The 17,976-nt window shown below is 42.2% G+C and overlaps 1 protein-coding gene and 1 long non-coding RNA gene across 2 annotated transcripts in view; both read right to left on the bottom strand.

Annotated features, from left to right (window-relative positions):
* DENND1A (DENN/MADD domain containing 1A) overlaps window positions 1-17,976 on the bottom strand; it is a 455,803-nt gene that overhangs the window by 109,478 nt on the left and 328,349 nt on the right.
* Window positions 10,351-17,896, bottom strand: LOC106723848. Its single transcript, XR_001359585.1, has 3 exons — window positions 17,666-17,896; window positions 15,879-15,882; window positions 10,351-10,361 (listed from the first exon to the last, which is right to left on the bottom strand). It is a non-coding gene; the product is annotated as an uncharacterized LOC106723848 (long non-coding RNA).

Raw genomic sequence — 17,976 nt, 5'->3', positions numbered from 1 at the left:
TGTGACTTTGGGAAAGTCACTTAACTTCTCTGAGCCTCAATCTCCTCATCTATAAAATGGGAACAATACCTAATTCATACTTTACTATTACTATTTTGGTAAGACTAAGTGTGGTATTCATATGGCACTTAGCTTACAGCCTAGTATATTGTTAAGGCTCAAAAGAAGCTACAGTGATAATGAAATTTTCCCTATGATAATACTTAAGTTTCCTGATTCCTTAAAGAATGGTCTTGCATGTTAAAGGGCCTGGCTGTTGGCTAAATGCCATATGCCACAAGTCAATTGAGATCTGGCTTCCCAGTGTCACCAAAGGCTGGTCTCCTTCTGGGAGACAGTGTGACCCAGTGACAAGAGCACAGACCTTAGATTCAGTCAGAACTGGGATCTAACCCAGCCGTGCACTCCCCAGCAGTGACCTTAGCTTTGACAGTAAGCTTGCATGTTAAAGGGCCTGGTTGTTGGCTAAATGCCATATGCCACAAGTCAATTGATGATCTGGCTTCCCAGTGTCACCAAAGGCTGATCTCCTTCTGGGAGACAGTGTGACCCAGTGACAAGAGCGAAGACCTTAGATTCAGTCAGAACTGGGGTCTAACCCAGCCGTGCACTCCCTGGCAGTGACCTTAGCTTTGACAGTAAATCAGTGCTCTTCAGTTTCCTCATCTGTAACAGGGACCATGCTGCCCGACCCCCTGCCCAATGTACCTGTGGACTGAGTGACAGAGCACATGGACACTGACCAGTACAGTGCCTGGCACACAGGAGGGACACATTACACATGGACTCCCTTCCATTTCTTTCAGTATCAGTTCTTCCTGATCACACTCAGGTTAAAACCAGAAGTTCTCGCTGCACAATGAACTGGGCCCTCCTGGCAGGAGGGTGCAGGAATGGTACAGTTGGCTTTAAAAAGATGACTAAATTGCCCAACAATGGAAATACATATAATAAACCTATCCCCACAAATGTTTTATTTGGCTTTAAGGCCCCGCTGTGCCTGCATCCCACTACCCCCTTGAACATGGGGGTCTACACTGCTCACTCACACAGGGAAAATTGGCAGACCCTCTTCCCTACCCAGAGCTGCTTCTTGTGCCCTCTGCCCGAGGATGGCAATGTCACAAGAGCAAGGGAGCTGCACAATGCCCAGAGATTTATGAAAATACGCATCTGAAAAAGGGAATGCTGTGCAGAGAGCGGTCATGTGGGCAGGCCTGGTGCATGGGAGCAATTAGAGCTGGTTTGCAACAACTCAGTGCTGTTCTATTCAATTGCTTAAAGAATTGCCATAGCAACAGCAGCCACACATAGTAAAGTGGCAGCAAGATGGAGCAAACACTTGAAAAAGACTCTCTTGTTAACCCTCCTCCCCTCCCCAAAATGAATAAAGGGCCATTTTCTTTCTCTAAAATAGTCTTCCAATCAATGTCCACACTGCATGCCAAAGTGGGTGACTAGATGCCCATCTTAGTGGGTGTTTTTTCTTCTTTGTTTTATTTTTGGTGTGTGTGCTAATAATGATAATAGCAGCTACCTTTTAATGAGCTCCTACTATGTCCTGGGCTGATGAAAACCTCACTTAATAATTCCACCAACTGGCACCTGCTGAGTGCAGACTGTATCTGCACTGGGGACATGAGACATCCCGGACACTCCCTGCCTGCAAGGAGCTTGAAGTCTAGTGAGAGGGAGCCACAAACAAATGTGCTGATGAGTGGGGCGGCACCTGAGCCATCTCAGTGGGCACCCTCTATGTGCCAGGGACACAGAGATAAATAAGAAAGTCCCTTTCCTTCAAATAGCTCACAGCTCGGTGGGGGATGAGACACACGGATGCAAAGCACTAATGGGGGGCCACATCTCATTGCTAACATGTGGGAGCTGGGAGGCCACATTTAGTCATTTACTTGACAAAAAATAGCACACAAGTTACAGATGTGAACCCAAGTCATCCTGGTTAAAAACCTGTAGTGTTTATTCGGCATGCTGAGTGGGGTTAGATTGATGGGTCAACAGTCAAAAAGTTCCCAGCTTGTTGGAATATTAGAGTTAAAATGGAAAGACATCTCATACTGTAAAATTTAACCTACTCCTAATGAAAAGGAGAACGGGTACAAAAAAACAAAACAAAACATAAAGGAGTGGCAACTAATGACCTTGTGGAAGAGCTCTCACGGCGAGGCGAGCAGACGCTGACTCAGGAAGAGCCTGATTCCAGGGTCAGAGAGCTGAGGATGAATTTACCTGGAAGTATCTCAGTGTGTCGAATACACACAGAAACTGTCTGCGTCTGCTCTTGGGAATCAGCTTCACAGCTGTGGGCTTGATGGCCTGGCTTACTTCAGGACTGAAACCTAGAGTGTTAAATCTAGAAATAAAGGCTGCAAACTAAAAAGCCTTCACCGCTCCACAAGGAATAGAGTTGAGTGACGGCAGCAGGTGTAAGACAACAGGGAGTGGTGGCAAACAGAGTAAGCATGCCGTTTCCAAATATTCAGGGGGCATGCGTGCGCGCACGCACAGGTTAAAGCACCACTTGACAAACCAACACATTTAAGGGTTATGTTGAAATTGGCCCACAGCTGCCAGTTTTGACCTCTGATAGAGAAATGAATGGGCTATCTCCGTCTTCTCATCAAAAATCCCTCTGCAAATAATGCTTCAGACCGGCCATGGGAAGGGGGCCGGGCAGTAACAGTTGAGAGCTGTCTGCACAGAGGGGTCTGAAGGTCTGTCGTCCTGTCCCAGTGACTAAGCATTTGCACCTTTGCGTTCTGTGGCACTCAGGTGAGCAGATGGTGCTGTGCACTCTCATATGGACACTGAGGAGCATCACCAAATGCTTATCTCCAACTCAGCTACTTGGAGAAGACAGATGGACTTCAACCCAATCTGTTCCACACCTGGAAAGCCAGAGAATGACTCTTTATTTTAACCACAGAAAATGGGAAAATGGCCAGGAACAGACTGCATCTCTCTTGCTAGGCATTTCACATTCACTGGTTCACTAACATCTCTGAACTGCTCTGGGAAATAGGCACGATCACTGTTTTACAGGTAATTTAAAACTGAGGACCAGGAAAGAAGGAGACATATTTCAACTGTGAGTGAGCAGCAGAGCCAGGATCTGAAACCAGCAATTTCTACGGAGCACACCCATTTCTACGGAGAGGCCGCAGAGGTTGGTGCAGAAACCGCAGCCTCGGAGCAGCCCTCTTCAGAGAGTTCTATGGAGAAAGGGGTTCTTTCGCCCGCTTCCAGGACCTGCTATTAGGTACAACCTGGCCTGCTGAGTTACATTCCCCCTGGGGGAGTGGGGAGGTGCCTAAAGAAAGGAGCAGAGCAAGAACCCCAGCCTCCTTTTGTGAGAGCATCCCTGAAATATGTGCTAACCATCCTATCTCCAAGAGAAAGACACGATTTGAGAGTTTGCCTTTATCACCTGTATACTGACGTAGGTGGCAGACAAATGCCACAAGCCAGGAGGCAGAGAGAAGATGCTTTAACCCGGTCCTTCTCAATCACTCACTGAGCGATAATCGGCCTGCATTGTGGCCCTTCTCTACAGGAGCCACAGCGGGAAACAATTTGAGAGCACGTTCCAAACACAGGACAAAGTAAGGCAGTCCTGGAAAGCCCACTTCCTTCTGACAAACGGGTAAATACCCTGGCATTAGGTCAAGGAAAACCACACATTGTCCAGGTTTACCCTGCTAGTGCTCTCCACCACTCTCTATTCAAACTTCCTCCGCTCTCCCTAGCTACTGACCCGTTTCCATCCCTAACCACCTTCACACAGACACACACACACACACACACACACACACACACACACACACTCCTGCCTGGATGTCACTTAGAAAACTAAAGCCATCAGATGGCCCCCTCCCCACCTCTTCCTTTACCCAATCCCCACCCCTCCAGGCTCCTTCCCCACTAAGACTCAGGCAGAGGGGCAGAGGGGCTGTTCTCTGCTCTAAGACCACCCACTCTGCTTTGCCAAACCCCTTCCTTATCATGACCTGGCTCTGTCAAATACCCTCATATCCCATGGTTGTTTCTCATAAACATTTCAATGTGCTCATGTTAAAACCTCTTCCTTTACCCAATCCCCACCCCTCCAGGCTCCTTCCCCACTAAGACTCAGGCAGAGGGGCAGAGGGGCTGTTCTCTGCTCTAAGACCACCCACTCTGCTTTGCCAAACCCCTTCCTTATCATGACCTGGCTCTGTCAAATACCCTCATATCCCATGGTTGTTTCTCATAAACATTTCAATGTGCTCATGTTAAAACAACTAACAATAACACCCCCCCCCCCAAACTTCCCCTCATCCCTATAAAACCAGCTGGCTATCATCATTCTCTCATCCCTACCAGCTACCAGTCAAACTGACCAAAGGGGTTGTTTAAACTCAGCCACGATTCCCAGGAGCTCTAAAACCACCAGAGATTCTCTGTTTTATCCCATTAACCCCCCTTCAGTGGCCAGGGCCTGTTTGCTAGGCACTCTCCTGTGTTGTCCCGCTGTATTTCCTCTGAATGCACCTCCTCTGGCTCCTTCACCGGCTCCGCTTTCTTTGGCAGTCTCTGAACTATAGATGTTCTCTGTCTTATGCTCTCCTTACTTCTGGTTTTGTATACTCCCCCTGGTTAATTACGTACCACCCAAATGCTGACATCTCTCACATCTATATCTCCATTCCACCCCCCTCCTGATCTCATGGATTCATATGCAAAGCTGCCTAACTGGACACTTCTTGGATGGATGTCCACTGACATGTCACACACAACAGGAATAAAGGGGAACTCACCTTCCTTCCCAAATCAGTTTTTCCTTCATTCCAGTGAATGAGAACTGCCCTGCCCAGCCACCTGGGTCAGTCTTGCTTTATAGTTTTGGTTACTGAGATGTGTGGCTTCTAGGCCCTCACGCTTCTCACACCCATCCAATTCTCTCCACACCTCAGTCACTTCCCCACTTCAGGTCACCATCACCTTTCTCCTGAGTGGTCTCTGCCTCCAAGTTTGCCTCATTAATTGTTTCTCTTCTCATACTACTACCTTGGCCACCTTTCGAAAACGCCTGCATATTCATGTAACTTCCCTGCTTTAAAAACTCCTCCACAGCTGCCCTACTGACATCAGGATTCCTTGTAAGCTTCCAGAGATGGCTTATCAAGTCCTCCTGATATGGCCCAAACCTACCGTTAAGTTTTATCTCCTGTCACACCCCTCCCTGCGCCAGTGACCCCTCACTCCCTCTGCCTGGAGGAGGCTGCCCTCCTTCCTTTCCCTGGCTAACTCTTACTCCTCAAATCTCACCTTGGATATCATTTCCTTTGGGGCTCCTTCACTGAGCCCCAATTCCTGCTTGGGTGTGCCTCCTATGGTCTCCCCCCGGAGCACTCATTAAACTGCATTATAATTGCCTATTTGCTTGTCATTATCTCCACTGTCTATTCCATTCCTTGTTGCCAAGCCAATCAATGCCCAACCTGATTACTGACCCATGAGAGTGGACAGTCACAGGACAGTAGAGAAACACAGATGTGTGGTATGAATCAGCTTCTAACCTTGATTCTGAACCTGACTGCTTTGTGACCTCGGATTGATGATTTAGTATTAGTCTCAGAATCTCAGGTCCCCATCCGTAAAACTGATGTTACACCTACTGTCAGGTTGCTGTGAGTATTAAATGAGGTGACATGTGAAAGCACCTGCCACTGTGCAGGGTGCACAACAGGCTTCAGAAATGTTTTCTAAAATTAAGTGAAAAAGTCTAATTATTCAAAAAGGACATTTGGGGTACATGAGAACAGAGCTGGCTGGTGAGACACATGACCAGCACTCCATCCACACTGACGAAAGAAGGCTAAAGGCAGGAGTCACGAACTCAGGATCACAGCCATTCTGTGTAAGGGATAGGATTCCTCCAAAGAGGCCAAATTGGAAGAACTGTTTCCAATGTTATTCGAATTACTTTCCTAGTGAGCCTCTGAGAAAGTGAAGCCATTTTTTCTTGGGCAGCTTGTCTGGGACACTGTTCTTGCAGAAAACCAATAGGACTAGGGTTGCTTGACAGAAACCGAGATGAAGAGAAATATTTGCCATATTTGCTGAGCCTGATGGAGTGAAAAAAATCTCCATGTTGACTCCCAAGCCAGAATCCTAGAAGGCAGCCAAGAGCCCTGCCTTTCCCTCCGCCCCACATTTTTGACTGATTTCATCTCTTAATCTCTCGGGTTTGTTCTCTTTGCTCTATTTCCACTACTTTAGAGTTCTGAGCTCAGTTTTTCTTCCCAGAACGATTATAGCAGCCTTCTCACTGGTCTCTGCCTTGGTCTCATCTCCTTCCAACCAACCTCCTTGATGTCTTCAGAAAAGCAAGTGTTCCTGTTTAAGTCCTTCAGTGGCCCCACTGTCTACACAGGAGGCCCAAACTTCCTGGGAAGCCTTCAAAGATTTCCACAAACTGGCCCCTATCTCTCAGGGTCATGTTTCAAAGACACACCCTATATTCCAGCCATGCAGAACAACGTGAGATTTTTATAAGGGGTGCTCTTGCTGTTCCCTGTTTAAAATAATCTTTTGTTTTCTCACTCCTTCAAGGCCCATTTCAAGTGAGTAGCTCCTCCTCTGGGAAGCCACCCTTAACCTATCTTGGCTGTTAATCACACCTTTTGTGCCACTCTCTTACCTAGCACTTTCCTTCATTATTCTGAACTGCAATTGTTTTTCATGGTTGTTTATTTTTTCAGTACCTTTTTTATTTATTTTAGAGAGGAAAGGAGAGATAGAAACACCGATGAGAGAAACATCGATTGGGGCCGGCTGCACACCCCCTACTGTGGATCGAGTCCACAACCTGGGCATGTGTCCTGACCGGGAATCAAACGTGACCTCTTGATTCATGGATTGACACTCAAATACTAAGCAACACTGGCTGGGCAATGGTTGCTTTCTTTATGGGCCTGTGAGTTCCCTGTCAAGTAACAGATGACCAATATAATATTTTTTAAATGAATGAATGACAAAATAACATACATGTCATCTATCTTTGGCTGTAATGCCCAAGCTGAGTTGTATGAAAGCCTACAAAATGTTAACTACTTGAGATAAACAACAAAGAAATTATAAGAGATGTGATTTGCACACAAAAATAATCTGTGTGAGTTTGAACTCTCCCCCGCCCCCCGCCCTCCATAATGATACTTAATAAATGTTGAATAATAATACAACAATAGACTTTTAAAAAATATATTTATAGAATAACACTGTAAACATTTCATCACTTCCCTGTGGCTGAAAAATTCTAAAAGTTTAACAACATCGGCCTAATAAAACAAAACCAAAATTCTGTTAATGAGAAGAGATAAGTGAAAACAAAGAAACCTTGGTAAACAATCTATTTAGATAGCCAAAAGAATGGGAAATTTGAAAATTTTGTGTAGCATAAAAGATAAAAAGAAACTAATGTTCTTTTTCTTAGAAAAAACTTAGGTTGAAATTGAAAAGAGGCCAAATATAACTCTTGACACTTCTCAGGTCTTCCAGCACATGGCATCCTGCATAGTCTTGGATTAAAGTCACATTCATCCTCCCAATAACATTCACCCACAAGCCAGAAAAATGCAGTGATCTGAAGCTATTTCACTGTTCTGGGGGTTTAATTTTTTGGATAAACTCATTAATTAAAAAAATAATAGATTCCAGGTCAGGAGTTAGGCATATCTGGGTTCAAATGCAGGCTTTTAATTCTTTTTTTTTTTTTAAATTAAATCTTTATTGTTCAGGTTACATTTGTTCCTCTTTTTTTCCCCCCCATAACTCCCCTCCTCCCAGTTCCCGCCCCACCCTCCGCCCTCACTCCCCACCCACTGTCCTCATCCATAGGTGCACGATTTTTGTCCAGTCTCTTCCCGCATCTCCCATTCCCCTTTCCCCCCCAAGAATAGTCAGTCCATTCCCTTTCTATGTCCCTGATTCATTATAATCACCAGTTCATTCTGTACATCAGATTATTTATTCACTTGATTCTTAGATTCACTTGTTGATAGATGCATGTTTGTTGTTCACAATTTGTATCTTTACCTTTTTCTTCTTCCTCCTCTTAAAGGATACCTTTCAGCATTTCATATAATACTGGTTTGGTGGTGATGAACTCCTTTAGCTTTTCCTTATCTGTGAAGCTCTTTATCTGACCTTCAATTCTGAATGATAGCTTTGCTGGATAAAGTAATCTTGGTTGTAGGTTCTTGGTATTCAGCACTTTGAATATTTCTTGCCATTCCCTTCTGGCCTGCAAAGTTTCTGTTGAGAAATCAGCTGACAGTCGTATGGGTATTCCCTTGTAGGTAATTGAGTCTCTTTCTCTTGCTGCTTTTAAGATTCTCTCTTTGTCTTTTGCTCTTGGCATTTTAATTATGATGTGTCTTGGTGTGGTCCTCTTTGGATTCCTTTTGTTTGGGGTTCTCTGCGCTTCTTGGACCTGTAAGTCCATTTCTTTCACCAGGTGGGGGAAGTTTTCTGCCATTATTTCTTCAAATAGGTTTTCAATATCTTGCTGTCTCTCATCTTCTGGCACCCCTATTATTCTGATGTTGGTACGCTTGAAGCTGTCCCAGAGGCTCCTTACACTATCTTCGTATTTTCGGATTCTTTTTTCATTTTGCTTTTCCGGTTGGGTGTTTTTTGCTTCTTCGCATTTCAAATCTTTGACTTGATTCTTGCGCTCCTCTGGTCTGCTATTGGGTGTCTGTATAATATTCTTTATTTCAGTCCGTGTATGCTTAATTTCTAGTTGGTTCTTTATCATAGCATCGAGGGTCTCATTAGTTTTCGTGACTCTCTCCTCAAGTTTATTGACAGCTTCTAGCACATTTTTGCAAGCCCTCAAAATTGCGATTTTTAGCTCTATATCCTCCATTTCTGTCATGTTTTTTTGTCTCCGCATTTTTTATGCTTTCTTGGTGCACCCCCTAGTGGTCTTTGTGCGCAGTCTTGTTCTAGTTGAGCCTTGATTGTTGTAGTTAATACTAGAGGGATTTGACCACCAGGCCGACTGGCTGTGTGAATCAGCTGTGTCTGCCGCGGAAAACTTCTGTCCTCTGGGGAGGTGCTAATCTAGCCTTTGCCTGAGGCGATCTGGCAAATGGCTCTGCGCAGGGCTTGGGCGGGGCGGGCTCAACAGGGCGGGCGGAGGGAGCGGTTATGGCCCCTCTCAGTCCCGTTCCCAGAGGCTCTGCTTCTCAGAACCCCAGGAACCGCTGCAAACCTCGGAGGGAAAGCTGCCTTCCAACTGATGCCAGACACTCCCGCTTCTCCCGTTTGGGTCCGAGTCCCCAGCGATTCGCCCGTATCTGGAGCTCAGAGTCTGAGACTCCCCCCTGACCGAAAACGACAACCGCGCTCTCAGCCACCAGCCCGCTTTGCGCGCGCACCTCCGCACCTGAGTATTTTCCACACTGCGCCTCCTCTGAGCCTCGGTGTGCTGTTATTTTTCCTTCTAGTTGAAGAGTCTCTCCTCAGCCAGCCTTCCTGTGGTTCTGGGTGATGTCCGTTCCGTCTTTTCAGGGTGGGCGGAGGGAGCGGTTATGGCCCCTCTCAGTCCCGTTCCCAGAGGCTCTGCTTCTCAGAACCCCCGGAACCGCTGCAAACCTCGGAGGGAAAGCTGCCTTCCAACTGATGCCAGACACTCCCGCTTCTCCCGTTTGGGTCCGAGTCCCCAGCGATTCGCCCGTATCTGGAGCTCAGAGTCTGAGACTCCCCCCTGACCGAAAACGACAACCGCGCTCTCAGCCACCAGCCCGCTTTGCGCGCGCACCTCCGCACCTGAGTTTTTTCCACACTGCGCCTCCTCTGAGCCTCGGTGTGCTGTTATTTTTCCTTCTAGTTGAAGAGTCTCTCCTCAGCCAGCCTTCCTGTGGTTCTGGGTGATGTCCGTTCCGTCTTTTAGTTGTATTTTTGAAGTGGTTGTTTGCGGCAGCAGTCTGTGGTGTTTACCTATGCCGCCATCTTGGTCTCCTCGGCTTTTAATTCTTACTAGCTATTTAACTTAGTGCCAAATCCAATCTCAATTTTATTTTTAACTCATAAAATTAGGAGAATAGCACTCATTCTAGAAGATAATACTAAAGAGTTCAGCAGAATGAAGCAGAGAGAGATCAAGCATTTGAGAGCATGGGTAACAAATTGGAAAGTTCCTACATATTTACATAGGAGTTTTCAGAATAAAAAACAAAACCAAAACTGAATAAATAAAAGAAACCCTAGGCTTGGCAAAGATAACATTTGAAGAGATAATGGCTGAGAGTAATCCAGAATTAAGGAAAGACATGAGCCCTCAGATTGAAAAGACACTATAAGCAGGACAAGAAAAATAAACCAATTCCTTGGTACATTATAGTAAAATTGCAGAATATAAGATTCCTAGAGAGAAAGGATGACAATTAGATTGATAGCTGACTTCACCAATAAAAATTAATGAAAAAAACTCTTCAAGGGGCAGAAGGAAAACTGTCAATTTAGTTTCATACCCAGATAAACTATTCTTCAAGTCATAGCAAAATATATTTTCAGATATACAAAGACAAAAGGGTTTGTGATATTCACTGAAAAAAATAGTAAAGACAATTCAGCAAGAAGAAAAGTGAATCCACAGGAAAACAATGGTGAACACAGATGTTGAGAAATCATAAAATGAACTACAGTTTATATTTTGTTAGTGTTTTTAAAAAAAGTGAAGTTAATACTCTAATATGGATAAGATTTGCATATGGGGCTGTCCAATGAATAAAATTTATTAAAACCCTTGTATTGTTTAGGAAGAGAATAAAGATACTAAATAATTTAGAATTATTAATTTATGTGATTTCCATATATGTAGGTTTATTAAATGTTTTAGTATTCTGGGCTAGACTCCCAAAATATCTTCTTGGAAAAGCAAAATGCCTCTCTTTTCCATTTTGTAGATGTAGTCTTCCTAAAATATTTTACAACTAGCTTGTCTCAAACTAAGCTCACATTTTAGTCTACTGTGTAGAGGTTTGTTTAGGATCTTTGGTCTTTTTCCCAGCTGAGTCATTTTCCCTTCCTGTTTATTCCTTCATTTTTCACATTTGAACTTCAACTATTTTTTATCTTCCCCAATGCTCTACTCTTTTTCTTCCCTTTTAACTCTTTTATCGTAATTTCAGATTTACAGAAAAATTGAAAGAATAGTGCAAAGAATTCCCATTCACCCTTCACCTAGATTGTCCAAACGTTAACATTTCACCACAATGGCTTTATCCTTTTCTCTCTCCCCTTGCCTGTGCACATGATTGCACATACACGATTATATAATTCTATATTATATATGTTTTATCTGTATAAAATGTTTCTTTGAACTATTTGAGAATAAATTTAACACATGATGTCCCTTCACCCCTGCATACTGAAGTATAGTCAGTTCTGCTACAATGGGACATATATTTTTCTAAAAATCATCATGCTTAAGGGCACAAGGCTCAAAAATTTCATCAGTGACATGTGTAAAATAAGATAGACACCTAATAAAAACAATAGCACCACTTTATACATGTTCAATGGGTAGAAATAGATAAATACTATAATAAATGTCATTCTACCTTGAAACAGGTATGAAGTTTGCTCAGGAACTGGGCACCAGAAGGGTTGTAGTCTGTGAGTAGATTGTGCAGTGGTGGAAGGAAGATGGAAAATTGTATCACTGCTGTGGACAGAGGTGTATGGCTCATAATACACCCAATGAACTGAGGTAGCTGGTAGGTGTTAGAGGTGTGCATGTTTGAGTTCTGTGTATTCCTACACATCTTGGTTCATCTGGGTGCAGTTTTCTGCATTCACTTGGTATTTCTCACGGATGGTATCATACATAATCAAACATGAAATTTACACTATGCTCAAATTGTTCCCTAACAAATCAATTGCATTAGGATAATCTTATGCAGGTATTACAGCAAAATAACTAGAAAAATTTTAAAAAAATATTTTTATTTATTTCAGAGAGGAAAGGGGAGTGAGAGAGAGATAGAAACATCAATGATGAGAATCATTGAATGGCTGCCTCCTGCACGCCCCCTACTGAATAAATGTCATTCTACCTTGAAACAGGTATGAAGTTTGCTCAGGAACTGGGCACCAGAAGGGTTGTAGTCTGTGAGTAGATTGTGCAGTGGTGGAAGGAAGATGGAAAATTGTATCACTGCTGTGGACAGAGGTGTATGGCTCATAATACACCCAATGAACTGAGGTAGCTGGTAGGTGTTAGAGGTGTGCATGTTTGAGTTCTGTGTATTCCTACACATCTTGGTTCATCTGGGTGCAGTTTTCTGCATTCACTTGGTATTTCTCACGGATGGTATCATACATAATCAAACATGAAATTTACACTATGCTCAAATTGTTCCCTAACAAATCAATTGCATTAGGATAATCTTATGCAGGTATTACAGCAAAATAACTAGAAAAATTTTAAAAAAATATTTTTATTTATTTCAGAGAGGAAAGGGGAGTGAGAGAGAGATAGAAACATCAATGATGAGAATCATTGAATGGCTGCCTCCTGCACGCCCCCTACTGGGGATCGAGCCAGCAAACTGGGCATGTGCCCTTGACCAGAATCGAACCCGGGACCCTTCAGCCCACAGGCTGACGCTTTACCTACTGAACCAACCCAGTTAGGGCCTGACTATATTTCCTAGAATCTCTTAGATTACCACAGAAAAATGAATCACCAAAATAAAAAAAATTAACATTAATACAATAATTATCTAATCTACAGCCTTTATTCAGAATTCAGTATTTGTCCCAATGTCTTTTTACAGCAAAAGAAAATCCTGGACCAGACACTGCATGCAGTTGTCCTGTCTCTCATCTCCTTTAATCTAGAATAGTTCTTGGGTCTTCTTTTGTTGTAAGACATTAACATTTTTGAAGAGTATAGGCCAGCTATTTTGTAGACTGTTCCTCAATTCAGATCAAACCCTCTACTCTTACCTCAATCTATCACTGTTGGCTAGCGCACTATTAATGCCTGAAATCTTCCTGAATGTGATTCAAGTGTGGAGGTAGGGTCTGTCTTTTATCATAACTACCTTTGAAGAATCAGGTGAAATCTGCACTGGGAAACCTAGAAAATGGCAGTTATCTAATTGCCCTTAAAAAAGGTCCCTTCTTACTAAAAGACACACTGGCCACCACAGAAAGTAATTGGCTTACCACACCCCAAAGTATAGGAAGTACGTCACTCACTGGACAGTCATTTTAGAAGCCTGACATTCAGATCAATATTTTAGGAAGGCTATTGTGACTGGAGGAGGAAGACTGGGAACTAACATTTTTTGAGCTTCTACAATATGGTCATTATACACATTATGGTAATATGCATTTAATCCTCATAACAGCTCTCTGTCTTGCTTGAAATCTTACACTCTTTCCCCCCATATTTTACTGTATCTTCTACGAATCACAAGGGCTCTCATGTGTACTAGTATTAATTAACAGAAAAGGAACCACTACCATTGCTGTCCAGGGCAGAGCATGAGTCAGAGACGCCACATCGCACACATACAGATAATAATGCAGATAATAATGCTGTCACTGCTTTACCCGCCAAGTCTTGTGTCTGAAGCACAGCTCTACCATGTGGTTGTAGAGTTCTACCACTTATTTGCCATGAGGCTGTGGAGTGCTGAGCTCTGTGCAGGTGCTCAATACACGTTCTGAAAAATATTTTGAAAACGCTTTTACTCATTTTTGTGGTGGGCTTTTTTTCTCAACTGGAATCTTATCTTGACTAAAAAGCAAATAGCACAAACCCATTTATTCATTCATTAATTCACTCACTCACTCACTCTCCTTAGCATGCCTAAAACATGTCTAAGGATTCTATGGAAACATTCCATAATCCTTTGGCATCCTGAGGTTTAGAACAGGACGGTTCTAATTAATAGATAGTAAGAAATAGTATAATAATACCATTCTTTTTCTAGACAATAGAGATTGCCTCATTATTCCTCTAAATGACAGAGAAAGAAATGGTACCACACTGGAGCCTGAATTCCTGTCTTGCCATCTCTGTGCTTTATGTAATGGAGGCCAGAAGGACAAACCACTTGGAGTCTATGGTTGGTGGCTGTGGTCTCTCTGTGTGGGATGCATGCAGTCAGGTAGGTTTTAGAATAGGATGTGTGACCTGGGGAAGACTGTTTACTTACATTCAACTTGAGCCACATCCCCCTTGCATGGCCCCTGAGGAAATCCAGACCCTCAACATACTGGGTCAAGCCACATTTTTAGATCCTTCAGAAGTATGAAATGTGTTAGACTAGAGGGGTCTAGACCTTGCAATCTCTGAGCTGGAATTTAAATATAATAAGCCACATTTTTAGATCCTTCAGAAGTATGAAATGTGTTAGACTAGAGGGGTCTAGACCTTGCAATCTCTGAGCTGGTTAAATATAATAATAAGCCACATTTTTAGATCCTTCAGAAGTATGAAATGTGTTAGACTAGAGGGGTCTAGACCTTGCAATCTCTGAGCTGGAATTTAAATATAATAAGCCACATTTTTAGATCCTTCAGAAGTATGAAATGTGTTAGACTAGAGGGGTCTAGACCTTGCAATCTCTGAGCTGGAATTTAAATATAATAAGCCACATTTTTAGATCCTTCAGAAGTATGAAATGTGTTAGACTAGAGGGGTCTAGACCTTGCAATCTCTGAGCTGGAATTTAAATATAATAAGCCACATTTTTAGATCCTTCAGAAGTATGAAATGTGTTAGACTAGAGGGGTCTAGACCTTGCAATCTCTGAGCTGGAATTTAAATATAATAAGCCACATTTTTAGATCCTTCAGAAGTATGAAATGTGTTAGACTAGAGGGGTCTAGACCTTGCAATCTCTGAGCTGGAATTTAAATATAATAAGCCACATTTTTAGATCCTTCAGAAGTATGAAATGTGTTAGACTAGAGGGGTCTAGACCTTGCAATCTCTGAGCTGGAATTTAAATATAATAAGCCACATTTTTAGATCCTTCAGAAGTATGAAATGTGTTAGACTAGAGGGGTCTAGACCTTGCAATCTCTGAGCTGGAATTTAAATATAATAAGCCACATTTTTAGATCCTTCAGAAGTATGAAATGTGTTAGACTAGAGGGGTCTAGACCTTGCAATCTCTGAGCTGGAATTTAAATATAATAAGCCACATTTTTAGATCCTTCAGAAGTATGAAATGTGTTAGACTAGAGGGGTCTAGACCTTGCAATCTCTGAGCTGGAATTTAAATATAATAAGCCACATTTTTAGATCCTTCAGAAGTATGAAATGTGTTAGACTAGAGGGGTCTAGACCTTGCAATCTCTGAGCTGGAATTTAAATATAATAAGCCACATTTTTAGATCCTTCAGAAGTATGAAATGTGTTAGACTAGAGGGGTCTAGACCTTGCAATCTCTGAGCTGGAATTTAAATATAATAAGCCACATTTTTAGATCCTTCAGAAGTATGAAATGCAGAGAGGAAGGGAGAGGGATAGAGAGTTAGAAACATCTATGAGAGAGAAACATCGATCAGCTGCCTCCTGCACACCCCCTACTGGGGATGTGCCCACAACCAAGGTACATGTCCTTGACCAGAATCGAACCTGAGACCCTTCAGTCCGCAGGCTGACACTCTATCCACTGAGCCAAACCGGTTAGGGCAGAATCTGGAAAATTATTAACACTATTTTGTAATTCTACTGAGTTTCATTTAATTGTTAATATAATTTATATTTATACATGAAAGACTACACGTATTGACATTGTTTTTTTGTAGCATAATAATAAAACAAACATCTGTGAACCTACCACCTAACTTAAAGAACAGACATTATCATTGCATTGTCTTGGTATCCCTCTACTGTTATCCCTCTACTGTTATTTCTACTTGGTATCCCTCTACTGTTCCTTTCCCCAGTTATTTCTCACTAACTCCTATCCTCAATTATTTTTCTCATTCCCTAAAGTTTTTTCACATGTGTACAATGGCTGTATGTTCTGGCAATGTAATTATAGTTCAACTAGCCAAAATCTGGGGTTACGGGGAGAACAGGGAAAGAAGATGGAAAAAGGGTTACAAAATTTTCTGTAATTGTTTACTGAGGCAGCTGTGTATGAAAATAAATGAATAATTATGGAATATTTTAGTTCCAATATCATCTGTGCCCTTGAGAACCAGCATTCTAAGGATGGCAGAAAGGAAATATAAATGTAATAGGAAGAGGTTAAATAAAAGCTCTGTGGTCTTGAATTTGAAGTAGTATGTATACATGTGTATATATCTGTATCTGTATATGTGTGTGTACTTCCTAGCTCTGTTCACTAAAAAGGCCCAGAAACAATGACCAGCCAGTGAGTATCCTCACACCCAGGTTTTGGTCTTGAGACATTATTTCTCACTAAAAGAAACCAGTGCTTCCTGAGGAAATAATGTCTGATTCCAGGTTTGGGGACAGGAAACACATATGATGAGCCTGGAACAGCTTGTAATATCAGGCAGCAGGGGAGCTATAAAAAACAAGTGGGGTCACACAAAACAAAAGAACTCAGATGCCAACCTGAAGAAGTTCTCACCAGCCAAAGATGGGACAGTTTGAGTTTCAATAACAATAATTTCAATGAACCCAAACCCATCAAATATGTTTAAATAATAATACATATATTAAAGAATTATCACATTGAGAGGTGATAGGGAACTAATTATATTATATTAAAAACTGGTAAGTAAAGGGAAAGAATGAAGCCTTTCTCTTGCCTTTGCTTTATGAATTGTAACACTGGGTAATAAAATAGTATATGAGGAAAAGTGTCTCTTTATAAAAATACTAGAGGCCCAATGCACGAAATTCTTGCAAGGGGCTCGGCCCTCGCAGCCCCGGCTTCGTCCGGAAGGTCATTTGGCTGTCTGGTCTAATTAGCATATTATGCTTTTATTATTATAGATTCCAACCAATAAATGAGCCTGGCCAGTGGTTGAGCGTTGACCTATGAACCAGGAGGTCACAGTTTGATTCCCGGTCAGGGCACATGCCTGGGCTTGTGGGCTCGTTCCCCAGTAGGGGCCATGCAGGAGGCAACTGATCAATGATTCTCTCTCATCATTGATGTTTCCATCTCTCTCTCCCTCTCCCTTCTTCTCTGAAATAAATAAAAATATATTTTAAAAAAATGATAAACTTAGAACTCTATCACCATTTTGTGACTCCCAATGGATAAACAAATATAGGCATTAAGCCTCATGGGCTATTAAAAGTCAGCAAACCAGACCTGCTATGTTCTCCTATAGTCATAAAAAATATCACCTGCAGTCTTGCCAAAGAGATTCAACCTGAGTCTAACCAATCTCAGGATCCAGTGCCAATTAGAGGGAAATACAAAGGACAGAGGAATATGGTGAAAGGCACCATGACTATGCAATCAGCAATACCTACACTTAGGAAAACTATAGGCCTGGTTTCTTCAACAAGTAAATTGTAATGAAATGAAAGGGTGGAGGAGGAATGTATAAGTTAAAGATAATTAAAAGCCATATCATTTTTTTTTCTATTCCAGAAAACTTTTGCAAGTTGTTTTATTTACAATGCCAACTTTTAAAAGACACTAAAGTTAACTGGACAATAAACTAGGCAGAAATCGCTTTGCAAAAAGGGGGAAAGCCCAAAATGCCACTTTCTATAGAGAACCCACAATTCAGTTTTATTCAGAGCAAAGAAAAAAGATACTTTTGATCATACTGGAAGAAACTCAGCCATAGGTTTGGAATCTGTACCCAAACTACACATGCAATGAAGACAATATTCTGACAGCGGTTCTCAACCTGTGGGTCACGAACAATGAAAATACATCCTGCATATCAGATATTTACATTACGATTCATAACAGTAGCAAAATTACAGTTATGAAGTAGCAA

Source organism: Myotis brandtii, unplaced genomic scaffold (genome assembly GCF_000412655.1).
Source record: "Myotis brandtii unplaced genomic scaffold, ASM41265v1 scaffold658, whole genome shotgun sequence".
NCBI classification, from domain to species: domain Eukaryota; kingdom Metazoa; phylum Chordata; class Mammalia; order Chiroptera; family Vespertilionidae; genus Myotis; species Myotis brandtii.
The sequence above is the reverse complement of the archived record's forward strand: the minus strand, read 5'-3'. Positions and strand labels throughout refer to the sequence as shown.